The sequence below is a fragment of the Anabrus simplex genome, chromosome 3, assembly GCF_040414725.1.
Source record: "Anabrus simplex isolate iqAnaSimp1 chromosome 3, ASM4041472v1, whole genome shotgun sequence".
NCBI lineage: Eukaryota > Metazoa > Arthropoda > Insecta > Orthoptera > Tettigoniidae > Anabrus > Anabrus simplex.
In genome coordinates, this window is record NC_090267.1 from 373,440,008 (window position 1) to 373,456,163 (window position 16,156).

Here is a 16,156-nt window from a genome sequence, read left to right on the forward strand (position 1 = left end):
GTAGTTCCTAAATGTTTGAACAAGTTGCCCTCAGTAATGATACACTTAAGAACAAAGCATCAATTAAAGAAACAAGTGGAATTGTGATGATAGAAAATAAAATTACAATTTATTTGGCCATAAATGGGAACTTGATCAACAAGAAATTTCTGTATATCGAAAGTTTCATTTCCGGTATTCATTATACGCAAGTGATAAAAACTCGCAACGCAAAAAAAGAAAGAAAGAAAAACATAGGCTATATACACTACTATTATGCTAATGCAATCGTAGAAATCTTAATGAGGTTGTAAATAGGAAGAATTGCAACAATGTGTAACAATATGTAACAACTTCACCGCCTGATATACACATAAATGCATGTAGGTGTAAATCATTTCCCAGATTATGTATAATACCTTACTGAACGTTTGCAAATGAATTGTAGATAAGTAAATAAATTAAATAAAATGAAATTTATTTATTTATTTATTTATTTTTTATTTATTTATTTATTTATTTGCTTCTGGGGAACCAACTGTGAATATTAATAAGGATGCTTTGAAGATCACGTAGCCGTGAGAGTCCTTGTAGCTAAATAGCTTATGGCATGTTTAGAAAGGTATTTCTGGCAAAAATTCAAGGAGTTATTTCACATCAGACACAGGATTTCTACCATCGAGCTCGATAGCTGCAGTCGCTTAAGTGCGGCCAGTATCCAGTATTCGGGAGATAGTAAGTTCGAACCCCACTGTTGGCAGCCCTGAAGATGGTTTTCCGTAGTTTCCCATTTTCACACCAGGCAAATGCTGGGGCTGTATCTTAATTAAGGCCACGGCCGCTTCCTTCGCACTCCTAGCCCTTCCCTGTCCCATCGTCGCCATAAGACCTATCTGTGTCGGTGCGACGTAAAGCAACTAGTAGAAAAAAAAATTTCTACCGAGCGATCACACTTCACCTTGTGTAGTGATGTATGTCGATCAAATTTGTCCTAAGAGATATTTCAAGGATTTTCCTCTTTAAATCCACAACCTATGTAATTTGTTATTAACTTCTAGGTTGCTACACCTCTTAAGATGAGTTAGGGTCGAGTATACATCAGAGCACAAGACAAGAAATATTCCTATATTCTCCACTATAGAGTTGATAGAAAATTTAATTAGGCGAAATGTTATCATCAATTACTTTTATCTCTTATTTTGTGCAGTTTAGGACTCACGTGGTGTACACTGCATGCGCGAATTTCTGGACATACAATGTAGAGAAATGTTGTAAGAGACTTATAGGCCTTCGTGTCAATCTTAACAACATTTGTGGCCACTGTATGCCAAAACAACCGATAAGTTTGTGATAATACGAAGAGATGATGCAAAAATCTCCACAATCATGAAACATATTTTGTTAACAAACCAGAACAACCAATAGCTTTTAGATACATTAAATGTGACAGGTGAAATTTTTTAAAGGGACGTGTAAACCCACCCATCACTTAATTTATCACTGACCGCTTCCATTAAAACATAGTTGTATCAAAGATCCTGAATATTTTTTGTGAACACCTGTAAATTCACTAGAAACGAATTAACAACGGTATAAAGCCTATTATTCATGAGTGATCGTCAAACGTAGCAGTAGTGCGTGTTCTTAAAGTAGCCACCAGTCGTTGTCTTTCTGCTCCCGAAATAGTGGGTCCGATCCACGCAGATTATAAGGAGAATCGGTGACAGGACGCATCTTCGTCGATTACTAGTGGCGATTTCAAAGAATGTTGTATGTTAAGTATTGGTCTTCACGCTACATGAGTCAGTGCTGTACAAGAGTGTATAAATGCAACATTTCGGTGTCGTTGGCTTCCTGTACGTTACAGCACTCCTTTGGAGAAAGTGTCGACTGTGAGGCGTTTTAAACGTATACAGCAATTGAATGGACTTACAACACATTATTTTACATTGACTATTGTCTATCCAATGGTGAGTAACGAGTAATTCGTTTCACATTTATACCTTCAAAACATTCCATATCCAACTAAGTGATAATTTATTTTTCATAGGGCACAACTTCTTTCTTACTTATTGTTTAAAATAAACGTAATGTCGAAATTAAAGTACCGATATCATAAAAACACTCACACAGAGAGTATGTGATTGGAGATCACACTTCTCCTAGACAGTAAATGAAGAAAGTGGAAGTTGAACCTTGAGAATATTGTTCACTTCGAATGTTTGATTGGTAGAAATCCATGACGAAGGGAGAAATGTACTAATAATGGAGAGTGACCTTCCAAACGAATGCTTTGGGACACAGTAACTCTACGAGAGTACAAGGAGGCTAAGACTGAGTGTTCGAAGATGGACCACATGCATTTTTAGTGCAGACAACAGACATGCTGAGGCAATTCCTTATTTCAGCCTTGGAACAACTATACCATTCTAATCTCTATTTGTTATTCCTACCTTGTTCTAAACTCTCCGTCTCGATTAATTTTCCTCAGATAAATCTGTTCGACCTTTTAAACCTCCATCACTCTACTACCGCTCTCACTTTGAATTGTCTTATGGGTTCCATACTAAAGGTGTAATTGGCGACAACAGAATTGTTTCCGATGACATTCTCCACACTTTCCTCCATACCTAAAAAGTTTGTGACATACATGTGTAACATCTGTATCAGTGGATAAATGGCAATTAACTGCCTTTACTCTCTGAAGTGAGACCTTTGACTGTGATGGCACAGATATTCCAATAGCCAAATTGGCAATTTAAATTTAAAAATTAGCGCGTTATTTTGGATGTATTTCTATATCACAGATTAGCAACATTGCATTTAAGTAGGAGACACTCTCCCTTCATGAAAAATTGTTGAGGCTGGGAAACCACAAGGATCTATGCTGGGGCCTATTCTATTTTAAATTGTTGTTCTGGAAGTACTTGGAGCAATTAGATATAATAACTACCACATATATGCATACGATCTACAGATCTATTCACATATTCACCTTCGAGTCTTACATACCGTTGTGAATGACAGTAACGCATTCTTGTGTTGCAGATGTCAATGAATTCGTTACCATAACGTGAAGTGAACGCACTGAAATCATAATTTATTAAGTGCCCGTAAACGTTCACGAACAGATAAACATAATCGCTGATCAGCCAGTAAATGGAACTTCATTGCAGTATGAATTCACAGTTAAAATCCTAGAACTCCTTGTGGATAAATACTACAGTTGGCACGAACACATGCAAATACTGTAAATGTCGTCCGGCTCCATGGATAAATGGTTAGCGTGCTGGCCTTTGGTCACAGAGGTCCCGGGTTCGATTCCCGGCAGGGTCGGGAATTTTAACCATCATTGGTTAATTTCTCTGGCACGAGGTCTGGGTGTGTGTGTGTCTTCATCATCATTTCATTCTCATCAGGACGTGCAGGTCGCCTACAGGCGTCAAATCGAAAGACCTGCACCTGGCGAGCCAAACATGTCCTCGGACACTCCCGGCACTAAAAGCCATACGCCATTTCATTTCACTGTAAACGTCAGCGTGTGTTTTGTGACGTTTAATTAAAAATCCCTCAGAGAATTACTGCCGTCAAATCCAACAAAGTTAATAGTAAAAAATCTTTTAATACTCACACTAATTACTGTGATGTCGTTTAAAGCAATCGAAACACATTGTTTTCCGCCAGATTTCAACGAGCCCACAATGTACGAATGGTTGCGTTTAAAAGTTCGGCTCTATGGATAAATGGTTAGCATGCTGGCCTTTGGTCACAAGGGTCCCGGGTTCGATTCCCGGCAGGGTCGGGAATTTTGACCAAAATTGGTTAATTTCCCTGGCACGGGGACTGGGTGTATGTGTCGTCTTCATCATCATTTTATCCTCATCCCGACGCGCAGGTCGCCTACGGGAGTCAAATCAAAAGACGTGCACCTGGCGAGCCGAAATCCTCGGACACATCCCGCCACTAAAAGCCGTAAGCCATTTCATTTCATTTAATTTCATAGCGTTTAAAAGAGCAGTGGAATATCCACTCTGTCACCGTGTTACGTCGTATACTGACCTTAAGTATTCTAGAATACCTTCCTGTCAATTTCAAACAAGTCCTAAAACACCTATTCCATTCCTATTGTTATTTGAATCAACGGCTTGTATCTAGAGGCTGTTTTAAATGTAGCTCATCACGTATCCCAATCTTGTTCTGACGCTTTCGTCTCTACGGAATTGCTATCTAATGATTCTTCTAAGTCATTGAAAATGTCAATTCATAGCATCAGGAAAATGTATTAAATTGTAGATATGTACACTATATTTATAAAAATATATAATTTTGTCTGTACACTTAAAAGTTTTGAAAATTATAATTTTGTTTGTACACTTCATATTTTCGAAAATTAAACTTTTGACCTCATACTTCGTTCTCTTATCAGATCAGGTATACATAAGTCGAAAATAAGGTTCAATTAATTTATTCTCTTTGTCTACCCGTAAAGAAATTACATTACTTGAAAACTGTTGACAAGTGTTATTGAAATTCAGTATTTAAATTGAGGGACACTCACGATGATCACTAGACTGTACATTATTTGTTTTGTATATAGATGCGCAGTAATAGTTATAAACAGTAATATTGTCAAGAATCTCCGTTAGTGTTTGTTAGTTGCATATAAACTACATGTACGGTATATAGCAATGTTATGTAAAATATATTTTATGATAATTTTCGTTTTCCGTAGTTTCAGCGTGAGACAAATAATAAGGAAAATCTTTACGATTATTCTAATTTTCACAAACTTCCAATGTATCTTTCGAATTATCTGTTCTATGAAAAGAGGTACTGTGTAGAGATGAGAAGAATGCAAGAATGAGGAATGTGGCCCGCAAGCACGAACTTCCTGTTCTGCCCAGATAGATCGGCTCTTATCTGCTCGTATCTCATCATCATCATCATCATCTGTTTACCCTCCAGGTTCGGTTTTTCCCTCGGACTGAGCGAGGGATCCCACCTCTACCGCCTCAAGGGCAGTGTCCTGGAGCTTCAGACTCTTGGTCGGGGGATACAACTGGGGAGTATGACCAGTACCTCGCCCAGGCGGCCTCACCTGCTATGCTGAACAGGGGCCTTGTGGAGGGATGGGAAGATTGGAAGGGATAGGCAAGGAAGAGGGAAGGAAGCGGCCGTGGCCTTAAGTTAGGTACCATCCCGGCATTCGCCTGGAGAAGAAGTGGGAAACCACGGAAAACCACTTCCAGGATGGCTGAGGTGGGAATCGAACCCACCTCTACTCAGTTGACCTCCCGAGGCTGAGTGGACCCCGTTCCAGCCCTCGTACCACTTTTCAAATTTCGTGGCAGTCTGCTCGTATCTGCTACACGAAAACATTGACTCACAATTTGCAGTTTGCTGGATTACAGCTGAGAAGAGTGATGGGCTGCCAGTAGAAGATAATATAAAGTCGCCTGGATAGTAGCACAGTTGCTATGGTAACCGTTGCGTCACTGGCTCTGCTGGTGAAAACCCCTTCGCCCCGTGCCTCACCGGGCATGTGCATTCTTCTGATCTCCCAACAGTACATAACAAAATGTATGCATGAATAAGTTTCCGATCTGAACTGTGATAACGCAGTTATTCACAATATATCTTTTTAAACGAATTTACAGTTAATTCTGAGTAAATTGTTGTGTATGTATGTTCAGTCTTCAGCCCTAAGGCTGGTTGGATCCTCAATAGCTCTGCCATCAGCTGTAATAGATAGCCTAGGCATCACTGAAGAGGCGTACTATGGAAATGAGTGAGGCAGTTTCCCGTTGCTTTCCTCAGTGAGCCAGAAGTTTTTATTACATATCAGTCTGCCAAGCACTGAAATGCATGCACCAACTGACCCTATGAGCAACGTTTTCACACTATTCATAGCAGGGACTGGCTGCACAAGGAATGGCATTACTAGCATCGCTCATACCTCAGTCACTTTCATATTGTCAAAGCCAATAAGACAGAGACAGATCTATAAAAGTAACAAAATTGCTCTAGTCCATACCAGAAGACACAGTGCACTGTAAACACTAGGTCCTACCAGCAAAGGCATAGTAAATTATTACTCGACCGGAAATATAACATTTGCGCTTATGGAAGGGCTTTCATGTCAACAGCAGTGGTCTGGAATGAGCTTCTCCGATGCCCTTATCGTTGTAAGTTACTCGGTAACCCATCAGCGACGAGAAATTCAGGTAGTGGGAAATAAATTGATGGGGTTCACATAGGAAGAAGCATTGGGCATTAAAAATAAATAAATAAATAAATAAATAAATAAATAAATAAATAAATAAATAAATAAATAAATAAATAAATAAATAAATAAATAAATAAATAAATAAATAAAATACATTGCTTATTGGGTTGAGCGCCTTCAGTCTTCACTTAATTGATAACCCTGGAGAACCAAACCAAACCCCACGGTGCAACAGCTCCGAAGTACCATGGCCTACCAAGCGATCGCTGCTCAGCCCGAAGGTCTGCAGATTAGGAGGTGTCGTGTGGTCAGTACGAAGAATCCTCACGGCCATTATTCTTGGCTCTCTAGACTGGGGCCGCCATCTGACCGTCAGATTGCTCCCCAATTGTAATCAAGTAGGCTGAGTGGACCTAGTGCCAGCCCTCAGATTTAGGTAAAATCTCTGACGTCGCCGTGAATCGAATCCGAAGCTTCCGGATGAGAGGTAGGCACACTACCCTTACACCACCGGGCCGGCATGATAACTGTGGAGGTTTGATCAATTTTTAAACATTTTAATGTGTCTAAATCATTCAAATCATCTTTATTATGCAACGAGAAATTATTCACGGTCGTAAATCACCAGAGGCTAGAAATGTAGAAATGTACGTTTTTTGCTGTCTATTCTCCCCACCCCAAAAATAGGACCCTGCTTCATTTGTTAAAATATTTAGTCCCTCGGACTTATCCCATCACCTTCTTAGTGAAACAAGTTATACCAGAATCGAAAAATGTTAGTCTAGTCTTGGGCAAGTTTATAATTACTTTGCTCTCGGTAATATTCCAGCTATGGTGAACAGTTTTCACGTTACGTTTTGTTACAATTCAAGGCTCATTAAGTGTTTAATCGCTCGCCGGAGTTCGGGTCAGTGGTTGCTCTCCAGCTGCCACCGGACAAATGAAACACGATATGCGCTCTTCTCGTCCTCCAGCCGTCGCCATCTTAATTTATCGCTTCACTTCGACAATAGATGGGTATTATGGAACATTGACCCACTTACGGATACTGCACATAGGGGAAAGATAAATGACCCGGCTCTCTCGACACGACATTGCAAGTTGATTCTAGGTAATGGGATGGGGAGAAGCGCGGTACAATAGACATGGGATAGCTGATAGCTTCTCCATTGGCGAGCAAAGTACACTTGCTATACACACAGGAGATGGAACCATTTCCTTCAGAAGTACACCAAGGTGATCTCCAGAGTCAGTTCTATTTCCTTTTAAAGTTATTAATTTATAAAACTTTTCTTCCACGTTCTTATTGCTATAACTGCGATTATGCCGTTTAAAAAATATGTCTACGGCCGTTAGAGACCACAACAAGCAACAATTTTATAAGCTTTCTTTGCAGCCCAGTATCGTTGAATTATCTCTCTGTCAGCCTGTCTCCTTTCTGCTGTCCACTCGCTGTTCTAATGTTCTTCTTCACGAAAACCCTTGACGTTATTGATCTGGTGTCAGTACTTTATTCTGTTAACAATATCGTCTTCATGATTTAGTCCAATCGTTTTCCAGATCTTTCCTGACCTTCCTGAACCACTTATCACATGTATTAGGTCTACTATCGAGTATGGTATTTTGTTTTTTTTAGTCAACTGCTTGTCTTCCATTCTAAATAGACGGCCATAAAACTTGAGTCGTAGCTTCTTGATGGATTCCATCAGTCGTTCGGGTTTGTGATATAGTTCCTCTCATCCTCGCAATCTGTATTGTCCAGCCACGATCTTTGGGCTCATTACCTTTCGAAGGATCTCACTCTCAAACTTCTCAGTTTCTCTCAGGCCAACATTTTTATTAACTCAGAGCCATTCACTTCCATAGAGACATTCGGGTTTAATCACCGTGTTGTAATGTCTGAGTGCAGCTTGCATTGTAATTGCCTTTTCCTTGTACAGGTCGTGTGTTCTGCGAAACGCTGCGGTCATCCTATCTCGCCTACTGCTGTTTGCTTCTCTTTCATTAGATCGCATCTGTACATTCTCACCGAGATATTTGAAGCTGTCAACTCTTTCAATCTTGTCTCTAGTTATTGGGGAGCTGCGGGGATATTAGTCAAGGTAATAAATAAATGTTAGATTAGTTTCCATCAAGAATCAGCATATGTTTCGACATCACTATTACAGAAACTACAGCTGAAGAGGCACGTCGTCAATCTTGTACAACAAGAAAAATCTTGCTACTACGGGTATAACATGAACAGGCACGACAAAACTTCAAGTAAAAATATGCTATTATACTTCAGTTAGCTGACGTGTCGGAGGGAAAGATAATAATAATAATAATAATAATAATAATAATAATAATAATAATAATAATAATAATAATAATAATAATAATAATAATAATTATTATTATTATTTATTTTTACAATTTGTTTTACGTCACACCGACGTGGGAAGGAAGGAAGGAAGGAAGGAAGGAAGGAAGGAAGGAAGTGGCCGTGGCCTTAATTAAGGTACAGCCCAAGTATTTGCCTGGTGTGGAAATGGGAAACCACGGAAAACCATCTTCATGGCTGCCGTCAGTGGGGTTCGAACCCACTATTTCCCGGATGCAAGCAAACAGCTGCGCGCACTAACCGCATGGCCTACTCGCTCGGTAAAATAATAATAATAATAATAATAATAATAATAATAATAATAATAATAATAATAATAGTAATAATAATAATAATAAACTCATTTTCATAAACACCTTGAAAGACTAGAGACAGGAAGTTTATATTCACGGGACATGTGTATTGGTATGTTCTGAAGAAATGATTAGCACATGAACCATGTCGGCCCTCATGTTCAAGGTTCATATCGATATCTCGTCGCACCACCACTTTCTGGTAAAATGTGCCTGCAGCTCTCCTTGTCCCTATAAACTGAAGGTAATGGATCGGTTTGACTTGAACAGACGTGCAGGATGCCTCGCAGACGTACGGAGGAGTGACTTTGAAAGAGGGCGTATTATTGGCATGAGAGAACGTGATGCATCTATCTGGGAAATTGCTGCTCGTGTCGGGCGAATTGGGTCGGTAGTGCAACGGGTGTGTAGAGAATGGTTCACAAACGGCCGTATAACACGACGAGATGGATCTGGTCGCAGCACCCAGACCATCGCCCGAGAAGATCGACACCTCATCCGAATGGCGTTGCAGGACAGATCGGCGTCCTTCTCGGCTCTGGCGCAACAGTGGATCAGTGTAACACATCGTACATTATCAGAAGTGACAGTCCGTCGCCATTTATTCTGGTTTGCGTTACCGGCGCGTCGTCTACTTCTCCGTCTACCTTTGACTAATGTGCATAAACTTGCTAGACTGCAATGGTGTATGGAACGACATCACTGGGGACAGGAATGGCAGCAGATAGTGTTTGCGAACGAATCCAGGTTTTGTTTGTTTGAAAATGATGGCCAGATTTTGGTTCACCGCAGACAGGGGGAGAGGTATCACTTTGACTGCAGTCGCACAAGACATACAGCGCCAACTGAGGGCCTAATTGTGTGGGGTGCTATTGGGAACAACCGCAAGTCGCAGATGGTGCGTGTCCAGGGCACTGTGTCCAGTGTGTCCTACGTGAATGACATCCTGCGACCCGTAGACATACCCTTTCTGCACGACCCTCCAGGCGCCATATTTCAGCAAGATAATGAGCGACCACATGTTGCTGCGCGAACAGTTGCCTTCTTGTTGTCACAGGATGTCAAACTGTTGCCCTGGCCCGCCCGATCACCGGACTTGTCGCCAATCGAAAATGTGTGGGTTATGATGAAACGACGGGTGCGGCACTGTGACCCAATGCCAACCACCAAAGATGAACTGTGGAACCAGGTGAACACAGCATGGATGGCTATACCTCAGGACGCCATTCGCGCCTTATACGCGTCGATGCTATCACGCATGGGACAAGTTAACAGTGTCCATCGAGAACCCAGTGCCTAATAGGCAACAGGACACATGCTGAAACTAGTTGACTGAAATGCTAATTGTTTCTGCAAAACATACTATTGAACACGTTCTGTCAATATGAACTTGCTATCTCTAGTCTTTCAAGGTGGTGTGTTTTTTATGAACATGAGTGTAATAATGATGTCAGAAGAAAAATGGCGTAATTGACCAGGAACAGTATCTTAATTTTTTTTCGTAATAATGACCGAACAGGAAGGGCATCAGGCTGTTAACACATACCAGATATCGTCCATGCACAGCTATGTAGTAATATTTCAGCTTAGAACACCGACCAGGAAGGTTCTGCCATCTACGGTTCAGTATTGCATGTACTATATCGACGAATATTCGTTCTAACAAAGAGAGACCAGACCTTGCGACCAACCGACTTCAACGAACTTCAATGTACCTGTTGGTGGGGGGTGGGGGGGCATTCAACTGTAACTCGTGTATGGGGATTTAGCTCAATACCCTTTTTCTTTCCGAAAAAAATTGAGGTCGAACGTCACGACGCACGTTCCTCTTCCGACCAAGTGGAGGCGATAGAGCACTAAAAGACTAAGAATTTCAGGTCCACAACCTAATAATTTCCGAAAAATTGATGAATCCCCGATTCCAATACAACGCGTATATACTCGGAGGGTTACACTGCAGTCAATCGGAGCGGTAGCCGAGTGGTCACTGTACTTGTCTGTGAGCCTCGACGATCTGCGTTTGAGAATCATTGCAGGTTTATTTTTCGTATGAAATACATCATTATTTGAGGGAACTTGAGGAGAAAAATGATAATAGAAACATTAGGCAAACTGCAGTGATTTTTATTTTCTATCTCAAATTAACATTAAATTTCTCATAATTACTATTCGATCTCTCGCTGACTGACTCACTTTCTCCTCGTCATGGTTTTCCTTCACATTACGTTGGATGGTATTCATCATAAACGCACGTAAAGCAGAGAAATCCTCTCCATCAAGCACAATGGATGAAAGGCACCTTATTGAATGCACATTTCTTCCGGGTCATGTACTTCGCAAAGCAAACTGGTTTACCTTCATGAAGACACATCTCTCTCCGATTAATTTTTACGCATACAAAAATATAACTGCGACGAGACTCGAACTCACGTCGTCGACGCCCACAGACATATACTGAGACAAATCGGCCACTACTACTGTTGACTGCGGTGTAACTCTTCAAGTATATATGCGTAGCATTGGAATCGGGGATTCATCATTTTTCGGATATTATTAGGTTGCGGACCTGATATGTTTAAGTAAAAATTTTCCGCCTTTTAGTGTTCTATCACCTCCACTTTGTTCCGAAGCGGATCCTGTGTCGTTGACTTCAATTTTTTCGACAATGCAGCGTATTAACTTAATCACGAGTTACCGTTGAGTGTCTCCCAACAGGTTCGTTGAAATCGGTTGGACGCAGGGTCTGGTCTTTCCTTGTAAGTGATATATGTGCTGCGGGTCAGTATTTCTCCTCTCTGCACTGTCACATAGCGATATTTAAAGGCGCAACGACGATATTCATCTCACCTCAACCCTGACTCAGTATCAAAAAACAGGACTGAGGGGTAGGCAGTACATACATCAATGACTCAGACGATCAAAATTAATTTTCATTCTATTAGGTCGTATTCAGTGCTTACAGTACGTACCGAAGAGATAAGCACTGAGCTCGATAGCTGCAGTCGCTTAAGTGCGGCCAGTATCCAATATCCGGGAGATAGTAGGTTCGAACCCTACTGTCGGCAGCCCTGAATATGGTTTTCCGTGGTTTCCCATTTTCACACCAGGCAAATGCTGGGGCTGTACCTTAATTAAGGCAACGGCCGCTTCCTTCCCAGTCCTAGCCCTTTCCTGTCCCATCGTCGCCATAAGACATACCTGTGTCGGTGCGACGTAAAGCCAATAGCAAAAAATAAGCTTTTTCTTCTGTTAACCCTCCACGGTTTGTTTTTCCCTCGGACTCAGCGAGGGAAATCATCTCTACCGCCTCATGGGCAGTGTCCTGGAGCGTGAGACTTTGGGTCGGGGGATACAACTGGGGACGAGGACCAGTACCTTGCCCAGACTACCTTACCCGCTATGCTGAACTGGGGCTTTGTCGGGGATGGGAAAATTGGAAGGGATAGACAAGGACGAGGGAAGGAAATGGCCGTGGCCTTAAGTTAGATACCATCCCGGCATTTGCCTGGAGAAGAAGTGGGAAACCACGGAAAACCATTTCCAGGATGGCTGAGGTAAGAATCGAACCCACCTCTACTCAGTTGACCTCCCGAGGCTGAGTGGACCCCGTTCCAGCCCTCGTAGCACTTTTCAAATTTCGTGGCAGAACCGGGAATTGAACTCGGGCCTCCGGGGAGTGGCAGCTAATCACACTAACCACTACACTACAGAGGCGGACGAAGAGATAAGCGCATAACAATTTTTTTTTACCGGACACCAATGGCACATAACGGAAAACTTGCACCCAATCTACAGCGCGACGGCAGTAGTGCAGCGTCTATCCTTTCCAATAGAACAAATATGACCTAGGCCACCATAGCTCAACTGGTTAGAGAACCCGACACGAAATTGGGAGATTGTGTGTTCGGACCCCATCGATGCCCGGTTCGCTACTTTTATTCTGTACCTAATATCTCCGGTAGGTACTAAATGAAATGGCGTATGGTTTTTAGTGCTGGGAGTATCCGAGGATATGTTCGGCTCGTCAGGTGCAGGTCTTTCGATTTGACGGCCGTAGGCAACCTGCGCGTCGTGATGAGGATGAAATGATGATGAAGACGACAAATACACACAGCCCCCGTGCCAGAGAAATAAACCAATGATTGTTAAAATTCCCGACCCTGCCGGGAATCGAACCCGCCACACCTGTGACCAGAGGCCAGCATGCTAACCATTTAGCCATGGAGTCCGGTAGGTGCTCTATGCATCGAACATGACCTAATACATTGATAGTTTATTTCAAGTACAATGTGATCGTGAACATGCAAAAATTGTTGACCCCTATGCTGTAAGCCTACCCATTTAATGAACAATGGAAGTCTTATTCTTATTTTGCTGTGTTATCACAGAACTTGACAAGCATCATGGAGTCATTTTCCTATTGTGCGTTTCCCGTGTTAAAATTGCCATAAAGTGAATGTCGAATCATTATCGGGAGATTCTGCGACCAGGATAATCGTCTCCACTCTAGCCCTCCTTTCCGTTCTGAAACTATCCTTTGAGTTATTTCCTTCTTAATCGGTTTATTCTTCAAGATTGGTTTTTCCTTCGGACTCAGCGAGGGATCCCACCTCTACCGCCTCAAGGGCAGTGTCCTGGAGCATGAGACTTTAGGTCGTAGGATACAACTGCAGAGGAGGACCAGTACCTCACCCATGCGTCCTCACCTGATATGCTGAACAAGGTCCATGTAGGGGATGAGAAGATTGAAAGCGATAGACAAAGAAAAGGTAAGGAAGCGGCCGTAGCCTTAAGTTAGGTACAATCCTGGCATTTGCCTGGAGGAGAAGTGGGAAACTATGAGAAACCACACCGAGGATGCCTTAGGAGGGAATCGAACCCTTTTCTACTCAGTTAATCTCCCGAGGCTGAGAGGACCCTGCTCCAGTCTTCGTACCACTTTTCAAATTTCATGACAGAACCGGGATTCGAACCCGGGCCTCCCGGGGTGGAAGCCAGTTATACGCATTTACCACTACACCACAGAGGCGGACTTCAATCTATCTTTCCCTATATAAATCGGCTGTATCAAGGTGTATTTATCCCTTCAGAAGACATGACTTTGATAGATCTCCTGCGTTTTACGACTGTTAAGACCATGTATTTCCCGGCACGACGGAGCATCTCCTTGTTGCTGACGGAGTCTACTCTTAGGAACGTGTGCATTTTTCTATACATCCACGTTTCAAATGCCTTTAGTTTTCGTCGTTCGACACCATGAAGCAGCACCGGTCACACACAACACTTCATGGCACTCCAACGAATTTCAAGTCGTAGGTTACGGTCGCACACGGGATATTTATATTTTCGACACACACCTCTAACAATACAGATTCTTATTCTGATGTCTAATAATAATGTTTTTTAAGTCCCACGAACTACTTTGATGGTTTTCGGAAACGCCGAGGTGCCGATATTTTGTCCGGCAGGAGTGCTTCTAAGTGCCGGTAAATCTGCCGATACGAGGCTGATGTATTTGAGCACCTTCAAATACCACCGGACTGAACCAGGATAGAACCTGCCATGTTGGGGTCGGAAGGCCAGCATCTTCACCGTCTGAGCCACTCCGCCCGGATCAATCAATCAATCAATCAATCAATCAATCAATCAATCATAAATGATCTGCATTTAACGCCGTCGCCCAGTTGATATTCTGTGGCAATTGCTTATTTTCCTAAGTGGTTTCAAAGAACATCGAAATTTATCGAACAATTTCCTTGATAAATTATTCCAGTCCCTAATTCCCCTTCTGATAAATTAATATTTAACACAATTTGTCCTCTTGAATTACAATTTTATTCTCATAATACGATCTTTTGTGCCCTTAAAGTCTTCAAACAAGCTTATTCGTCTAGTAATGTCATTCAACGCCATCTCTCCGCTGATTAGAATACTGAAGTTAATGAAAGCAAAACTTGAAAATTAATTTCTGCCTTTTGTATTTTATTATGCTCACTGAAGAGCGACATAATGAACTAAGACGCACACAATTAATTCATCTTGTGAAGTAATGGTTTAATTTACACAAATATTACTCACAGTTGGAGGCATGTACGTTGTTTATATACACAACCAAAAATAAAAATAGATCTACCGGAGTGCTTTTGTGGTTTACGTGTGAACTTTCCCACTGGTTCCTTATTTCATTGAGTATTCTGCTGAGATAATTAACATTCGCGCAAGAGTTCATAAACTTGAGCAACACCGTCCTTAATCGAAATGGTGGGCTGAGTGACTCAGATTGTACAGCGCTGGTCCTCTGAGCCCAAGTTGACGGGTTCAATTCTGGTTCAGTACGGTGGGATTTGTTGGTATTCAATTTCCCAAACTTCATTCCAGTAGACTTACTGGAATTTTGAAAGAACTCTTCAGGATGACATTTCAGCACCTCGGCGTCTCCTAAAACTGTAAATATTGTTATTGGACGAGAAACCATTATTATTATTATTATTATTATTATTAGCCGCCTCTGTGGTGTAGTGGTTAGCGTGATTAGCTGCCACCCCCGGAGGTCCGGGTTCGATTCCCGGCTCTGCCACGAAATTTGAAAAGTGGTACGAGGGCTGGAACGGGGTCCACTCAGCCTCGGGAGGTCAACTGAGTAGAGGTGGGTTCGATTCCCACCTCAGCCATCCTGGAAGTGGTTTTCCGTGGTTTCCCACTTCTCCTCCAGGCGAATGCCGGGATGGTACCTAACTTAAGGCCACGGCCGCTTCCTTCCCTCTTCCTTGCCTATCCCTTCCAATCTTCCCATCCCTCCACAAGGCCCCTGTTCAGCATAGCAGGTGAGGCCGCCTGGGCGAGGTACTGGTCATACTCCCCAGTTGTATCCCCCGACCAAGAGTCTGAAGCTCCAGGACACTGCCCTTGAGGCGGTAGAGGTGGGATCCCTCGCTAAGTCCGAGGGAAAAACCGAACCTGGAGGGTAAACAGATGATGATGATGATGATTATTATTATTATTATTATTATTAATAAAAGCCCTACGTCGCACCGAAACAGACAGTTCTTATGGCACAACGATGGGATAGAAAAGGGCTAGGATTGGGTACGCAGCGACCGTGGCCTTAATAAGGGCACAACGCTGCCGACAGTGGGCCTCGAAACCACTATCTCCCGACTGGAAGCTGCTAGCTACGTGACATAAAACACACAGCCACATGCCCGGTATTCTTCTTCTTCTTCTTATTATTATTATTTAACGTCGCACCGACACAGGTAGATCTTTTGGCGACGA

The 16,156-nt window shown here is 42.3% G+C and overlaps 1 protein-coding gene across 1 annotated transcript in view; it reads right to left on the reverse strand.

Moving 5' to 3' along the window:
* Nucleotides 1-16,156, reverse strand: part of LOC136866814 (inactive dipeptidyl peptidase 10) — a 1,081,356-nt gene that overhangs the window by 358,229 nt on the left and 706,971 nt on the right. The window lies entirely within an intron of this gene.